The sequence below is a fragment of the Aptenodytes forsteri genome, unplaced genomic scaffold (genome assembly GCF_000699145.1).
Source record: "Aptenodytes forsteri isolate BGI_AS27 unplaced genomic scaffold, ASM69914v1 Scaffold49, whole genome shotgun sequence".
In the NCBI taxonomy this organism is placed as follows: Eukaryota; Metazoa; Chordata; class Aves; order Sphenisciformes; family Spheniscidae; genus Aptenodytes; species Aptenodytes forsteri.
In genome coordinates, this window is record NW_008795125.1 from 5,701,271 (window position 1) to 5,706,729 (window position 5,459).

Consider the following 5,459-nt stretch of genomic DNA (forward strand, 5'->3'; position numbering starts at 1 on the left):
TGTTCAGCATTCACAATCCCTACTGAAATGGGTGTGTGACAAGTTAGAATATCAGACTAATTGCTTTGCTATCAATTTATGGACTTCAGAGGCTAAATTTAGGTACCGGGGATGCTGCAATCTGATCTGTGCTATTAAGGAAGCAGGGAGGCACCGGGGTTGCTGCAATCTGATCTGCGCTATTAAGGAAGCAGGGAGGCACCGGGGTGCATTTGTGTGAATCAGATTCCAGGATGAGAGCCCCAGTCGGGACATTTTGACCTGCGTGGCCTCCTCTCCTCACCCCTCGTTGTCCAGCAAGAGCCTTGTGCGTGCTCTGCAGCACTGTTGTTCTCCAAACATCTGCTGTAAAATGGCCATCTCTGGGGTCCACTTTTCTTTTGTTAGAATGACTTTGGTCCAAATTTTCTCATTTTTCGTAGGTTTTTTCCCCCGCCTTTTCAGCTAATGCAGGTTGTAGACTGAATGACCTGAGAAAGCTGTACCAGGGAATAGGAAGGAGGTGTGAAAATCCCACCGTGTCCCTGCAGTAGTCACAGTTACCTCCCACCGGGTGCTGTTACCGAGACACTGTCCATGACCCAGGTGGTGGCTGTCCCCCACGACTGGCACGAGCCACGCTGCCGGAGGGGAGGACCTGCAGAGCATCACTTCACGCATCACCCGGCTGAGCAGATGGCTCCAGGTTTGCTGGGGTTGCCCTCCTATGACACTTTGGATTTGCAGGCTCGGAGAATCTCATCTCCTCTCGAGGTGAAACCTGTCTGGACGTCTGTGTCTCTTCAGGTAATTACCTACTCAGAAATTTGAGGGAGGGAATGCTGGTGATTTTCTTCTCCCTTCTGGCTTCCTCCTTATGCAGGAGTTGGCCTGGTTGAGGCCAAGGTTAATGAAGCATACCCAGAGTGAGGTCTGGAGACATCTGCTCAGGTTTGCTCAGCAGCTGCGTGCACCCTTCCCTGTGGAGCTCGGCTGTCAGTGAAGGTTTTTGTTTGTGATCATGGAGTCAGAAGCGAAGCACTCCATACAAATGCAGCCTTTCAACATGTTAAGTGCAGCTGCATTAGTGGTTCTGGAAAATCTCTCCAGTTTGGCCTAAGATAAACAAATATGGTTGCTTAAGTATCCTCAATGTTTCCTTATACTTACAGTAGGAAATACCTTGGATACTGAGGGCAGCTAAAACAAATCTTGCTTAGTTATCTAAGGCCTCTGGCAAGTCCCTGAGTTTCTGAGTGAGCTAAGCCACTTCCTAGGCATGAGGCGTACCGAGCTTCGTTTTATAGCGATAAAAATAAGCATTCAAAGGACCTGAGCCGTGAACTGTCACTCACAAAGTCCGAGTGAAGCGGCATTATTCACCTGAAGCTCATTTTGAGTGTCTGGCGCTGGTGCAGAAGGAGATGAACAGGGTGTTTCCGACGAGCTGGATTCCTGACATTGTATTACTTAAAAGCAGGAAATGCACATTTGGCCTGGTTCAGTGTCATACTGGCCTTCCCATGCGAGGCTATATCTGGAACCCAAACACTGCAATAAGGCAGGAATCATTATGTGTTGTTTTTTTTTAAACGGCCTACACAGTAAGAAGATGGTAGTTATCTCAGCCTTCCCTTCTTTTTAGTATGCAATTGTGGCGGCATGCTTCCCACCGTCTCAGCTTGGCTGCTGAAATGGCAGCGCACCAGCTCCACGCTTGGAGCCATCCCGAGAAAATGTTCTGCTGTGGCTTTTAACCATTTAGCTGTAAAGCTCCCTCCGCTTCCACTGTTTCTAACTGCTGGGGTGAAGCAAGGGTTTCCAGTCCCTGTTTATAGCCAGTGTAATCAGTTCAGCTATTTATACTGTACTCACCACAGAGCACTTCGCTGTATGAAATGGTCACAGTTATATTTATACCAGTGCAAAACCAAAGTCATCACAAATCGAGGAGGCAACATTCAGAGGTTTTTTTCCTTGCTTTGTGATGCTATTTCTTCGGCAATTCAAACTTTTATCAGGGAAAGTCACACTCCTAGGAAGAAAATACAGCCCACTGCAAGTCAGGAATCCCACTGGCGTTTATCTGCGCTTGTGTTTTTGTCTTGCATGAAGTAAATGCCACTATTTAGTCAAGTAGCTTCCACCAGCTGCTACCTCAGTATGAATACGTGGCACTGCCAGCAAAGTCCATAGAGTTGTCTTAGTCCAGAGTTTGATCCGCTCTGCCAGAGTTACTAAAAATACCTTTTAATATGCTAAGGTATGTGTCTGGCCAGAAGTAGTTTCCAAATGCATCGTTCCATGGAGTTGCTACAAAGCAAACAGAGCCCGACCAGCTCGGTCCTGAGATGCAAAATACCAGTGCTGGGAATGGCTGCGGGGGTCCAGCCTCTCTCCTGGCTGGGGGGCACTGGCATGGTGCTCCCCCTGCCTTGTTCCCAGCAGTAGGTTGCGAAGAAGGGACTTGGAAGGGATTTGCAGTGCCCTACCTGCCGTATTTGTCAGAGGTGTTTTACTGGGAAGATTGTTTCCTTGATCCTCATTCTCATTTAGCTTATTTGATAATTATTAAATAAAAAAACCCAGGTTGGGTATTTTTGATATCTGAAAGGCCAAGTGAGGGACCTGGTTCCCAGCAGAGAAGAGCCACACACAGTCCCAGCAGCTGCTGCTCGCCAGCCTCTCCAAGCTCACACCATGCATGGAGGTCGGATCTGTGCATGGAGGCAAAGCCCCAGCCTCCTCCAAGCCGCTGCCAAAGGCTGCATGAGCAGGGGGGAAGCAGTCGCCTTCCCTGATGTCTGCAGAGCCCGAGTGAAACCTTTCTGCTGATGGTCTCTGTGGCCTCGCTGCTTTGAACCGCTGTGGAAACCCGTGGCTGTGGAACGGCTCAGCCCAGCCCTGGCCTCACAGGTGCAGGTCCCCAGCCCTTGCCAGGGGCCACCATGTCCCTGTCACTAGTTCCATGCAGGGGCAACATAGGCGGTGGAACTGGCAGGCCGTTACCACCCCACTTGGGATGCTTGCTGGGTTTACAGAAATCCTCAGAAATGGGGATTATTTGTGCTCATTCAATAAACAAATGCCCTGGCTTAGCAAGTGGAATCCACAGCAAAAAGCCACACGTGGAGCTTGTCCAGCCTTGAGGACAACTGAGGCCCTATACGTGACAAAAGCACACGTGTGGAGTCCAAAAGAGGCATTACCATCTTCATCGTCACTTGGTCTTGTCTGAGATGGCATCGTTGTATCCCGCAGTGAGGTCCTCTGCCCTGCCTGCATAGTGCAGTAGAGCCTGCTCCCAAATAACATTATAACTACTTCTCGCTGCTGCTTAATGCTGTTTGGAGAATGATCTATGGACCTCCAGCAGTACGGCCATTAGCACAGCTGGATTAGCAAGTGGAAGCTTTGTTTTGAGCTTTCTGTAATAAAATACCGCTGTGCTGTGGCACGCAGGCTAGCTAGGGTTTCACTGCCAACTTAAGAAAATGAGGGCAAAGGTTGATTAAATATTAAGCGGGGTGCAAGATCCCAGCTGATGCAGTTCATATGATAACCTGAGGATGGGCTGGAGGTAAAAGTGGCTTCCTGAGATACCTTAGAGGGTATTACAGCAAAACACCCTGCCCATCAACAGGAGCTTTGGGGTTCCTCCATCAGTTTCCAACACCAAGAGGTTTCAGAGGTAACGTGTGCTCATGGAGAGGGACCAAAATGAGGACCCTTGGAATATCTGTATCCTTTTCTATTCGGATTTCCACCTCCTTCGTAAATCAAACACCATTTCTGGCTGCGTTAAGACTGTCAAGCAGGCTATACTTACATCAGGCAGAATATATTCATGAAAAAAAAAAAAAGAGTTTCGTGATTAATGCAGACACATTCCTTCCCCACCACAGGATGAACCATGTCCTAAAGCCTCTCCTTCAAGCAAAGCTGCTGCAGACAAGAAAATTATTGACCTTCCTTACACTACAGAGCCAGGCTTCTGAAAGACAGCTTTTATTAATTGCGTGTCTGTATGTCTGCACGCGTGTGTCTGTGTGCCTCTCTATGCATATGTGTATAGACGACTTCTTTCACAGCAGCATGTTTTGCAGTGGGTATCAGCTCCCATGCTTGCTAAGCTCACCTCAGCATTAGCAATGAGCTGTGTTAAATGATATCCTCACCGCTCCAGCTAGCAGTTGGCTCTTCCTGAGGAGGACCCACACCTTGGCTACTGCTACCTGGACGGGTGTAAGGGCTCCGAGGGCTGCTGCTCCACTCCCTCCCTTGCTGGCACAGGCACGGGCAAGTAAATGTGGATAAATTTAGGCCCTTTCCTTTCCGAGGCTCTGAGGCCAACATTTTACAGCACTCCTAGTGATTTTAACTCTCATCACCACCCCCCCCACATCCCACCCCCCCTTGCAAACATTTGAAGATGTTATTTTTTTCTGATCTAAGCCATGCCAAAGCTTGGTTCCTTTAGGAAGACAAACTGGCAGTGGAAACTGACAACTATACAGGCAAATATTGTATTGCTTAAAAAACTTTATTTAGACTGCTCCATTGCGGGGAGAGTCAGTTTGTTGGCTGTTTTTTTTCTTTTTGGATGGTGCTAAAGATGCCATAAAATTAGCTACAATATTATTCTAGTGATTTGTACATTTCATATTCATGCACCTTCAAAATTAAAAGCAATCATGATAAAATGAAGCAAATAAACAGTCCTGAGGAGGACCTAGTCCCTTTCCTCCGCACTCCCAGCAGCCACTGAAGCCAGTGGGGGTCCCAGGAGGGCAGGAGCGTCAGAGCCCGGGCTGAGCAGCACGGAGGGTCCTTGGGAAGGCTTTGTTGCTCTGCCATGGGGATATTAATGTTTCTGGCCAGCTGACAGCATGTGCAGCAAGCATAAACATTTGGCTCCAGCAAAGAGTTGCAGATGAGGGAGGCAAGTTGTGCACAAGATAAAGAGGGTCCTTGCGATAGCATCCAGCTCGGCGAGGGCTGTCTCCGGTGGAGGGCCGCAGATGCGAGCGGGATTGGATGCAAGGGCCCGCAGTACCCTTGGGGAAAAGCGGACACGGGCAGAGGGAGATGCAGCCGTCGGTGGGAGGATGGTGGTTTTACAGCGGGGCAGGACACTCGCCTGGAGCCTCTGTTGGGGCTCCCAGCTGCTGGCTCATCCTGGAGCCCTGGTGGGGTTGAGAAAGGCTTGAAAATACACCATTGGGGTATGTTAGGGGTCTTAGGAAAGAGCTCAGAAGCAGTATTGAACACGCTTGAAGTACCGCTTTTGATCGTGGCGTGTTTTGCATCCAAACAGCTGCCATTTTCATAGAATCATAGAATCATAGAATAGTTTGGGTTGGAAGGGACCTCTAAAGGTCCCTTCCCCAACCCCCCCTGCCGTGGGCAGGGACATCTTCAACTAGATCAGGCTGCTCAGAGCCCCCTCCAACCTGACCTTGAATGTTTCCAGGGATGGG